The sequence below is a fragment of the Lissotriton vulgaris genome, chromosome 7, assembly GCF_964263255.1.
Source record: "Lissotriton vulgaris chromosome 7, aLisVul1.2, whole genome shotgun sequence".
Lineage (NCBI taxonomy): Eukaryota > Metazoa > Chordata > Amphibia > Caudata > Salamandridae > Lissotriton > Lissotriton vulgaris.
In genome coordinates, this window is record NC_141695.1 from 351,291,041 (window position 1) to 351,303,457 (window position 12,417).

General features: G+C 46.1%; 1 long non-coding RNA gene across 1 annotated transcript in view; it reads left to right on the plus strand.

The window, feature by feature from the left end:
- Positions 1-1,597: 1,597 nt before the first annotated feature.
- Positions 1,598-12,417, plus strand: part of LOC147701572 (uncharacterized) — a 110,447-nt gene continuing 99,627 nt past the window's right edge. The window contains exons 1-4 of the long non-coding RNA XR_015297189.1: positions 1,598-1,637; positions 1,744-1,831; positions 1,927-1,982; positions 2,081-2,178. This is a non-coding gene — a long non-coding RNA (uncharacterized LOC147701572). The remainder of the gene's footprint in view (positions 1,638-1,743; positions 1,832-1,926; positions 1,983-2,080; positions 2,179-12,417) is intronic.

Below are 12,417 nucleotides of genomic sequence, written 5' to 3' on the forward strand. Positions count from 1 at the left end.
AGTTCTGGAAAGTTTTCTTAAAGGCACAGTATCCCTGTCTGAGTCACATAATGGCAGCCTATGGGGCTTGTCTGTCCAACCCTTCATCTCCATCATTCCAGAGGTTTTTGTGAGAAAAGGGAAGTTTTCTCTGTGAGGGAAAGCTGGACAGGCTGTGCTGTTTGTGGTTTTTGGAGGAATTTCTAGTTGAAGTACTGGACAGTGTAGCCTGTGGATATAGGCTGCATTATCTGTCTTTAAATTCTCTCCTAAGTGTCAGTGTAGGTCGGCATTTTTTGACAATTTACGAGATTATTTTTGATTGCTCCGGGGTCCACGCTCATGAGCGGGACTATTCACTAGATTATGACTATAACAGAGATACCCCGACTAAAGAACTGGAGTTACAGGACAGACACTACTCCTTGTCGATGTTTGAATCGGACCTGTTGGTATAGTCGTGGTTGGCTGGAGTATGAGTGTTCTCATCCTGAACTGTCATGTTCTTGTAAAGTCTTATTAGTTCTTTGCAAAGTGTACGTAAGTCTCCTACTGGCATTGTGACAATGTCAGGATGTGGTGTATAAGCCGCTAGTACAGGCCATTTTGCTCCATCTAGGAGTTTGAGGGAAAATCTCCCATACAGTCAAGTATTGCGAATACGGCGCAACTGTTCATCAAAATAGGACTGTGAGCATAATGCGGCAATCTTTAAAGAACAGATGATCCTTCGTTGATATCCTAAAAAGCTTTTCAAGCATGCAATAAAAAGAGCGTGGTAAACTGAGGACCTCTTACAAAAGGAGAAACCTCCATTAGAACGCATGATTTGTACAACCACGTTTGGTCCAGATACGAATAGGTTTAGGCAAGTCATATTAAAAATTGGCATTTGCTTGAAAAATTAGAATGTGTTTTTCCAAAACCACTGTTCGCCATGCGAAAAAATCGAAGCATTGGGCAACAACTAGTACGGGCAGACATTTTTCCTATTCAAAATTCAAAAATAACAGTCCTTAAGATAACAATGGCATTTAAAACCTATTGAGGGCCATCATAAATTCGGCATGTGCGCGGCTTGTGATTCCACAATCAAGTGCGCTGAATTTTTGCATAATGGCATCAAATGGCGACATTCGGCGCTTACAAACTGTAAATCAAAAAATAATGTATATGTGGTTGTTTGTCCATACGCCTTGCTGTATAAAGGCAAAGCAAACCAACAGATAAATCAAAGAATCACACAGCACCGTTCAAGGATCAAAAAGAAGCTTCTGACCACTCCCATGGTGCAACATTTTATTGATAAACCTCACTGTGAAAAGGATTTCAAATGGACCGTGTAGTCTTGCATTGACACATCAAAACATGATTTTGACATCAACGCTGCTTTGTTGAGAGAGGAAGCCTACCTCATTTTAAAGTTCAATAGTGCTTCCTCTGGGTTAAGTAACATGACCGAATAAAGTAGAATTTAGTTTAGTTACCACATGTCCCACAATGCAGTACTTTGCCATGCACAAAATGAGTAATAGTAAAAGGTTTTGATTGGTTGAAAGACTTGCAACCCAGGGTTTATAGCTTTCACAACCAGGAAGTGCTCTAGTGAGAGATGCCGTGCGAGAGTTAATCCAGTGTGTCTAATGAAGTCGATATAAGTACGTTGATTTGCTTCTTCCCTGCAATTCTTTGATTACAAGCAAATCCATGAATATTAAATTGATACATGCCTGCAAGCCTAATGCGTTCACGCTTGCTTTCTAGAAACTTTTCCGGTGAATGCGAGGCTCGCATTTGAGCAGAAGAAAAGCCTGCCTTTTGCAGAGTCTAATATCGGACAAACTCATGCACAGTAAGTCCACATGACAACTGATTTTAAATCGTACAGTGCAGCCGCTTCATAAACATTTCTTTTAATGAATACAACATACTTTCCCCTTCTTGTAGATTTGCGAGTCCCCTTTTGAATAGTTCCGGTCCATGCTCCGCAGCCTTTGTGCAAGGTACTTTAAACAAATTATTTTTTCCGGCATTTAAAGGTTTAGAGGCAAGTAGAGAATAGAGTAGAAGTTTACATTTTATCAATGATCTTCTCTTGCAGAATTACACACAGTTAAAAGTATGCACGTGGCGCTTTAAAGCTACGGTAGAACGAGTCCACTGACGAACTGGAGCGGCTGCTCCTACTTAAAGAATCAGGTACACAATAAATCAGCAATATATATGAGAGAGAAAGATAGTTTTGGGGTTGATGCTGTTGTTGCATCACGTTTTTAATTTTTTGTTGTTTTAGAATATCCTGATCATTTGTTTTAAGCCCTAACGAGAGTCCCAGTACTATCCAGCCTGGGTCTTGAAACCCGTTGGCATTTCGAGAGGCATTTAGTTAAATCTAAATGTGTTTAGTGTTGGATATATTAAAGATGAATTCATTATTTCTAACACTCTTGTGATATTCTTGCTGAAATAACAAGTTTAGTCCATTAAATTGGACATTTTTCACAATTACTTTTGTGTTTTTCACAGATGATGCAAGTTTTAAATGTTTTTTGTATTAGTTTCATGTTTGTATTTATTTAGTGATTTTGAAGTTTGTTGTAATTTGTTGCAAATAATTCTTATTTTGATGTATGTTCAATTTGTTTTTGACTGTGGATTGTGTTATTTATATGTGATGGTTTCTGTGTCAATTTGAGAAATATGTGTTTCTTTTTCAGTCTTTTGAAAAAATAGTTTTTGATCAGTTTAAAGACTATTTAATAAAAATTCTATTCGGACAGATACAAGAATAGTCTGCCCGTTACTCCATAAATAGTAGGAGTGTAGGCTAGTACGGAGCCGGGTGTTCGTGTTGTATTATGAATTTTGGATACCCCTACCTGGCCCCGGTCCTTTGTGCTTAACCCCGATCGTTGTTATATTTAAGGTGATGGTATTTCTAACATTTTCTGAAAGATGTATTGTATCTGCATCTTCTTCCTCCTGGACTGTTATATGGAGTTCACACACAATGTCATCCTGCTGCTCAGTTATTGTTTTTAGTAAGAAGTGTTTTTCCAAGGGAACTGAGATGAGGTGTTATGCACAATAGGAACATTGTGTCCTTCAAACTTGATTAACCAAAAGTCAATACATAGGATTTTGCCTACTCGGCTGCTGCAGATTTTTTGTACCCTCCCATTCCAGACGTCTGTTGGGAAATGTGAGTAGGGTCTCACAACTGAACTATTCATATTTGACTGTTGAATGTGTACCCAACCAACTTTGGCGGCGCCATGTCGTGTAGTTCCTATAAAACCTATATAGGATCTGCGCTTTTAGACAATGTACACTGAAGGATTGGTGCCAGACTGATTCTAGGCACCCCTACCGGGTATGTTAGCTTGCATACCAGATAGCTCACAGTGCCACTATAAACTCCTCTTACCAAGGAGAGACTAGTTCTTGGCAACTATCGAACATGACAACCCTGATCCCTCAGGACAGTGGAAACAGTGCAATACTTTTTGCTCAGTCTCTCGTGCTCAATCAGTCTCAGGGAGATACACAGGTAAAACGGTATGGACGTTTTTCAATAAGCATTTATTGAACACTGATCATTCTGGTGTAAAGTAGGTGTCCTGAAACAACTACTAGACAGAAATGGATATAAATGATTCGAAGCACTAAAAAGGGAAAAGGATGGTAGATTTCTACCATTTTGCTATAACCATGAATACAGGCAAGTATATAAAATACATGACAATAAAATGCGTACTCCTACGAGGCTACACTAACTAGATGTACCTAAGTATACCTAGCACGTGTGTAGGCATTAAGCCAAGAATCCCTCTAGGATTAGGTCAACCCCATTACCTGAAGTGAGAGACTGTGGGACCCCGTCTTGATCTCAAGTGGAACACCTGCAAGGGATGTTGGACCACTGCGAGCTGGAGTATCTGCATGCAGGAACCGCAGCGTCTCGCGTCAATGTGTCGGCAGGGAAGTCCTGATCTCCTCTGACTATCTCAGCAAGATGTGATGTTTATATACCCAAAGATACCCCCAGGGGTTCTGCCTTGCTGTGCCATTGTCGGACTTAGGAGGACGTCGAGAATGAACCTTGTCCATAGTTCTTATGAAGGAGATGGTAGTCCTGCTGGGTTTCCAAGTATCTAAGGATCCTCATACTTAATGTATGAGTCTATTGTTCTGGGAAAACCCCATGTACTGTAAGTAGTACCGTAACTAGGTAAAGGGTCTATCCTAGCAGCCCGTTATGTATGTAATGTAGATACGAATATAGGTGAAAGGTTGGGATGTTACCCGGGCCTATATTGGGGTACCTATATTGAATATAGCATTAGTGACAGCATTGAGACCTCTGTAGTCCACCCAAAACCTAATTTCTGGTTTACCACCCTTGGAGTGAAGCTTGAGGACTAAGACCACTGAGCTACCCAGGAATTGACAGCTGTTTTAGTAACCCCTAACTCCAACATTTTGCTGACTTCAGCTTTGTTACTCTCTTTAACATGGCCAGACTGTCGATAGATCAGTTTTTTGAGAAGTATGCTGTCTCCAGTGTCCACGTCACGGGTACAGCATTGTGTCTGTTCAGGGTTTAAGGAGGAGAGTTCAGAATACTGCTCCAGGACTTGCCTGCAGTCAGCTTGCCATTGGGCGGAGAGGGTGTCCGAAAAGGTCACTCCATCTACTGACCCATCTTAGGGGTTGCTGGAGATGAGGTCAGGGAGAAGTTCACTCTGCTTCCTGATCCTCATCAGTGACCTCCAGATAGGCACTTCATCCCTGTTGTGGAAACCTTTAAGGTGGATAACATGGGTGACCCTTTTGGGCTCCTGCTAGTGCTTAGGTCAACCAAATAGGTGACCTCACCTTTCATTTAAAGGATAGGGCTCACGCCATTAGTCCTAGAGTTACCTAGGTGCCATAGGCTCCAAAATCCATACCGTCAGCCTTTTGCTAATACCAGATTTTTTTGAAGCTCTTGGCTGGCCTCAATGTTTTTGCTTGTTTTCCACATGTACTCCGCCGTCCTGAAACATAGGCCTAGTACAGAGTCAACAATATCTTGTTGAGGCTCTTTGAGAGATCTATCCCAGCCTTCCCTAACCAGACAAAGGTGTACCCTCACAGGATAGCAAAAAAGTTCAAATGGGGAAAATCCTACTCCCTTCTGTGGCAATTCTCTGTAAGTATAAAGGAGGTATGGCAAAAGGACATGATCATGCCTTTAACGGATTGCATTGAATCTTTCAACCAGTCCATCTGTTTGTAAGCTGCTCCACATTCAGTCCATATGTGTTTCAGGTAGCCACACATGACGTTTGTTCCTCTGTCCTGCACCACCTCCTTAGGAAAACCCACTGTGGTAAAGATACCAATGAGGGCCTTCACCACTGCAGGAGCAGTAGTAGTCCGAAGGAGAATTGCTTCAGGTAACCTGGTAGCATGATCCACTACTACCAGCATAAATCTGTCTCTTGATGCAATTGGATGGTCAAAGGGACAGACCATGGCAATTCAAACCTTTTCAAAGGGTACCCCCCAACCACTGGAAGTGGAATTAAGGGGGCCCTTCGGTAGACACTTGCTTTGCCTCTGGCTTGGCAGGTGGCACAAAAGTTGCTAAACTCCTTCACCTTCTGGGACATGTTTGGCCAGTAGAAGTGGCTGACAAGCCTACTCGAAGTTTTGGTTTGGCCAAGATGCCCAGCTAGGGGGCTTTTGTGACTATGTAAGGAGAAACTGTCTGAACTGCTGAGGCACTGCCACTTGCCTGGTGGCACCAGGTTTGAGGTCTCTGGCCTCTTTGTACATGAACCGTTCCTCCCAGTATGTCCTGTGGGAGCCATTAATATCTCCCTGTTCCGGTGCAGCAGCTTGCTGTGTCAGGCTTTCAAGAGTAGGGCAGGTCCTCTGCCGTTGGCACAGCTCTTCCCTAGAGGATCATCCCCTTAGCTTAGGAACTGCGCTGTGTAAGGTCCAAATTCCTGGGGCTCAGATCCCTCTGAGGCTGATAGGTCTTCTCCCTAAGGAGAGGGAACCTGAGCTTGTGACTGTTCAGAAGCTGGCTTACTTTTTATCCTGCAATGCTGGTGCATCATTTCAAGTTCCAGTACCTCTTTTTCACCCCGAGCCTTGCTCTGTGCTCTGGTTTTTATGTTTACCCATTTAGGAATTCCCAGCATGGCTGCATGGGACTTAAACTCGACCTCAGACCCTGCTGAGGACTCTAAATAATTACCTAGCAGAAATTTGACTGGGATTGCAGAAGAGACCTCTGCCTGTTTCAGGCCAGTAACCCCTCCCCATTCTAAGGTCACCATGGGATGGACATTAGTGACATTGTCAGGTTTGGTGACTGGATAGGTCTGTCAAGTCTGGCACTATCTTGGAGAAACCAGTTTTTGTGTCACCATGGTGACTATGGCACCTGTATCCCGCAGGGCTTCTACCCTGTTCCATTAGTCAAGGGCTGCTATTTAATTTGTCTATATTAATAGTCCAAACCGCTTGGGTTGCAAGGCACACCTCACCCTCGGAGTTTAGTGTAGCTTCTGTGTGCACTCTGATTTGCTCAAGGCACTCTAGGGATCCCACCTGGAGACTTGCAATCCCAGTGGTAACTGGAGTAGTAGTATTAGAATTCTTTTAGGGATAGGCATGGTCTTCAGTTCAGTGTCCAGTCTTATGACAGTTGTGAAACTATGCTCACTTTGCCACTGGATTCAAGCTAGCCTGGCTGATAACGACTGATTAGCCAGAAACCGGTCCCAGGATGGTTGTTTACGGTCCAGGGAAGACATGGCTTGGCATTTCGGGCTGGACTGTTCCCATGAGGCACAGAGTCAGACTGATTTGCATATGGCCATGTCTGAACTGGGGTGGCGAAGTGAGCCTAAGAATGATGATGGATTAAACTCAGATCAGTTGACTGGGGGTGAGTGCTTGCAATGTTCAACACTCCCCCCATCATCCCCTTTGGTTTTGCTTTGTTCGCCCTAAGTTGGCAGGGTATGCCCAGACGTGGGTCCCTTGCTCACTTTGCCACTGGATTCAAGCTAGCCTGGCTGATGACAGCAGTATCTGGGCCCTCACCTTTAATGGCAGTATATTTCTGGCTTATCTCAAGTGTCTAGATCCTCACTGTTAATGGCAGTGGATTTCTGGCTCAATTCCAGTTGAGTCCTCACTTATATTGAGCATGTACTTCTGGCTTGTTTCCAGTGTAGCAGATCCTCACTTTTCATGGCAGTGTATATCTTGCTTATTTCCAGTTTCTGCTTCCTCGCTATTTCTAGCAGTGTATTTCTGGCTTATTTCCGGTGGCCCTCACTGTTAATGGCAATGAGTTACTGTATTGTTTGCACTGTTGGAGTCTTATGCTTTTCTAAACCTGAAGTGTAGTTGCCTGTGTACTCAATTCATGTCATGGCGTGTGTATCCAAATTGCAAATCTGCCTTAAGCCCCTTAACCTGGCTCTGTATGTATAGAAATGCAGCATCTTTTCAGTTTTTTAAGCTAAAGTTTGGAGTGATATTTGGCGCTGCACACACACGTGGCTAGTTCCTGGTACACTTAGCCATGGCTTCAGCGCACAGAGACCCTACACTGCCGCACACAGAGGGAAAAAATTAGAGGTAACATTGGTTCTCACTACAGTGAGTTTTTAAATCGTAAACCGCTGTAGACTTCAGGGACTTAACCAGGACACCATCAGTTACATTTCTGAATTTAAGTAAAACATAGATAAATCTGAAAAATAAAATTCACTTTTAACTGAAGACAATTTTGGGATTTACTAGCTTCACTTATTGACCAAGTGGAATCCGCAAACAGAAAGTAGTAGACCCTACCGCTGCCAACAATGTAGGGCGCTTGCTCTCTATACAATAAGTGCTCTGTGCAGAGAATTTATTGGGTCCCCAATTGGTTTACAGAGGCCAAAGTAGATAATATGAACACTGTCTTTTGTGGTAATGCAGGCAAGCAGTTAGGCTTATCAGAGGGTAGTGCTAAGCATTTGTTGTATTCACAGAGGCCATATCAGAGGGTAGTGCTAAGCATTTGTTGTATTCACAGAGGCCATAATAAGAGAGCAAGATGGTCTATAGGCCAACATATGCTGCGGGGTGTCCAGAATCAGTCTAGACACCCCTTAGTTTATGTTGTCCAAACAATGTGCAGATCCTACGGATTAGTTGGAACTACAAGACAGGATAGTGTAGCGAGGCTCTGCCTCACAAAAACTGTGCGACGCTCTAGCAGTCCACTTCCACAGCAAGATAGTTAGCACATACAGAAACTTCGATCCTCAACCCACCGACCTACTCACCCCCACGGAGATCTCCAGTGACCACACATTCACCGCATGGAAACAGGTCAGCACACCAAATAGAACTGCCTTAATGAACTCTAACTCTTGGGGAGCCCCCTCCGACCTATGCCCTCATTAACTGTTCAACCTCAGAAGCCACAAGATCAGCCACCAACTCACCACCATCCTCAATGCCTCCATCACCTCAGCCATCTTTCACAATGCCTGAAAACACTCAGAGGTCAGGCCCTCCTCAAGAAACCCTCCACAGACCTCAGAAATTTACAGAAATCCCACCCGCATCTCACTGTTCCTGTTTCCCACCAAAGTCCTGGAAAAGGCCATCCACAGCCAAATCACTGAACACCAGGACAGAAACAACCTACTAGACCCCTTCAAAATAGGATTTAGAGCCAACCAAGGCACCAAGACGGCTCTGACCACCGCAACAGATGACATCGGACCCCCTACTAGACAGAGGAGAATCTGCCGCCCTAATCCTTCTCGATCTCTCTGCGGCCTTCAACGGTGTCGCCCACCACACACTCATCAAACGACTATGCCAGATCGGAATCGAATATGATGCCCTTAGATGAATGGCATCTTTTCTAACAGGAGGCACCCAGAGAACCTGTCTCCCTCCCTTCACCTCACAACCGAAGCACACCATCTGTGGCTTCCCTCAAGGTTCAGTCCTCAGTCCGACCCGCTTCAACATCTACATGATGCAACTAGTAAACATTGTCGGAACCCAAATCAACATTATTTCCTACACGGACGACACCCAGCTTGTCCTCTTAGCTGCTCCCACCTTAAGTCAAACTTTCACAACTGCATGAGAAACGTTTCCACCTGCATGAAGAAAAACTGCACGAAGCTCAACACTGACAAAACTAAAGGGCTGTTTTTTGACCGCCACACTTCCCCCTGGAGCAACACCTCCCGGTTCTGTGGTCTGATCATTGGCTGGCCAAATTCGCAATCAGTGGCACTGCCAGGTCGTCCATCTCTGTCCCACAGCAACGGGGACGAGCGTTCAGAGCGTTCAACAGAGTGACCTCTGAGATGCTGGCTCAGGCTGCCTTGGATCATCCCTGTCTTCTCTCCGGTGAGCTGGAGAGAGATTTGGAGTCCCTGCAAGCATGGCTTTCCGATAGGCTTAACGACCTGGCCCCGGTGTTGCCCCCCCGCTTGACATCTAAGCGGGTCTCGGCCCCTTGGTTTACCACTGCACTGTGGGCTAAGCGGCAGCAGTGTAAGGTAGCCGAAAGGGCCTGGCGGGCACACTATGATAGTATGGACAGGTTGGCCTACAAGGCTGTGGTTAAGGCTTACCACCAGGATATCCGCCTTGAAAAAAAAGCCTATCTTGCGGGGAGAATTGAAGCGGCCTCTAACTCCAGCAAGGAGATCTTTACCATAGTCAGAGAATGTATTTCTCCTTGGACCATTACATCGGAAGAGGTGCCCTTAGAATCCTGGGCGGCTGACCTTGCTTGTTTTTTCACAAGCAAGATAAAACTCATACAGGACTCTTTTCCATCGGGAGCACCTGTTAGGCCGTTTACATCCGAGGCCGGTATGTTCCCTCCGGCCTCGCAGGGCGTCATATTGGCTGAGTTTCCATCGTTGCCAGCCCCAGCCTCCTTAGCGCTTATGGGCAATTTGAAATCTGGGTCTCCACTTGACCCTTGCCCAGCCAAGCTTTTGGGTAAGTTGGCGGAAGTGATCAATCCACTGGCGAACCCTCTTCTGAATCTCTTGTTGAGGCAGGGAGTGGTTCCGCCAGTCTGGAAGCAGGCAATGGTCATCCCGCTGCTTAAAAAACCGGGTCTTGACCCGAAGGTCCCAGCCAATTATAGGCCGATTTCTTTGTTGCCGGCTCTCGTTAAAATTTTGGAGAAACACGTTCAGACGGTGCTCTCCAATTTTTTGGAGACCCACGAGATCTTACATGACTCCCTGTCTGGCTTCCGTTCAAATCGTAGCACCGAGACCGCGCTCCTTGAGGTTTCTGAAACTATCAAAGGGGTGTTGGATACCGGGGGCAAAGTCATGTTGGTGTTGTTGGACTTGTCGGGGGCTTTTGACACCGTCCCCCATGATGGCCTTCTCGCAAGACTCTATGAGATTGGCCTTCGGGGGACGGTGCTCAGCTGGTTTTCGTCCTTTCTAGCTGGTCGCCGGCAAACGGTCTGGACATCGCCTGACACCGCCGTGATGCCGCCTTTGGGAGTCGGGGTCCCTCAGGGCTATATTGAGCCCGACCCTCTTTAACATCTTTATGACCCCTTTGGCGGCGGTGGCGGAGTCGTTTGGTGCCCGGATCGTGTCGTATGCCGACGACACCCAGCTCCTCTTTTCTTGCGAGAGAGGGGCAGACTTTGACGGGGAGAGTATCCGGAATTGCCTTGGGGCTGTGTTCACATGGTTCCAACTGAACAGCCTCAAGTGCAATTCCGATAAGTCCGAGGTACTCTTTTTCGGGTGCGATACGGAGCCTAGCTGGCAGGCCTGGTGGCCCATCGATATGTTCCCTCCGTCCGGTTCTTCCCCTATGGCTAAAAACTTGGGGGTTAAGATGGACAAGGGGCTGACGATGAAAGCCCAGATCCTTGGGGTGACCGGCACCTGTTTCGGTCTATTAAAGATGCTGCAGAGGTTTTTGCCGGAGGAGCACAGGAGGCTGACTGTGCAGGCTCTGATAGGCTCCAGGTTGGATTACGCCAACATTCTTTACCTGGGCCTACCAGAGTACCTGTTGCAGCGGCTTCAAGTTGCGCAGAATGCGGCGGCCAGGGCCATTTTTGGTCTAAACAGACGTGTCAGCGTCTCGGGTCTATTGTTGACGCTGCACTGGCTACCCATCCGCAAACGGATCGCCTTTAAGGCGATGACTTTGGCCTACAAAGCTCTCCACGCTGTGGGAGCAAAGCATCTCCAAAAGAGACTGGCCTTTTACCATCCGGCTCGCTCTCTGAGGTCAGAATCTTTGCTCCTGGCGGTTGTCCCTCGAGTTAAGAGAGCGCGCCTGGGCGGCCGTTCCTTCAGCCTGCTGGCTCCACAGATGTGGAATTCGCTTCCGCTCCCACTACTAGTCTTCATGACTTTAGGAGAGGTCTTAAAACCTGGTTGTTTGCCCAGTAGACCTCCCAGCAGTCCCTTTTTTACCTGTTTGTTCTGTACTCTCTTTTTACTGTGTTATGTTATTGCGAATCAGTTCTCCTTACCTAAAGCGCCGGGACACTCTTTTTGAGTAACCGTTGCGCTATACAAAAGAATAAATAACATAACATAAATAACACCTAGTGGCCATTGGAATTTAGACCCACCCCCACACTAAAAGACCATGCCCGCAAACTCGGCATCATCCTGGACTGCACACTCTCCATCCATGAACCAGGTCAGCGCCGTCTCCTTAGCCGGATTCCACACTCCCTGCATGCGGTGCAGAATATTCAATTGGCTCTCCATCAGCACCCGGAGAAGAGTGAAGCAGGCCCGCATCACAAGCCACCTGGACTACGGCAACACGCTCTATGCAGGCACCGCCATCAAACTCATATGAAGGCTCCAGGCAATTCAGAACGCAGCAGCCAGACTGATCCTCAACCTGCTTAAAAGAACCCACATCGCCCAGCATTTGAGAGACCTCCACTGGCTCCCCATCCAGGAAAGATGCCAGTTCAAACTACTGACCTTCGTATACAAAGCCCTCCATGACTAAGGTCTAGCATATCTGAAGCACCACCTGAACATCCGCAAACCATCCAGAAACTTCTTCTCCGTCCACCTCGCCCTCACACAAACACCCCGTATCTGCCTCTGCTGCACTAGAGGATGCTCCTTTTTCCACCTCACTGCCAAGTTCTCGAACACCCTTCACTCCTCAACATCACCTTCACTGACGAACTTCAGTAAGAAACTCAAGACCTGGCTCTTCAACTGAAACTCACAGCCCAGCAGCTGGATACCCTCACGGGTGATAAGCAGCTCTTTAGAAGTACAGTTGATTGACTGATTGAGACATGAAGAATTTGTGCAACAAGAACAAGCACAACAAACTCAAACTTGAGAAAACCAAAAATCTAAATTTTGAAGTCCAAAAACTGCC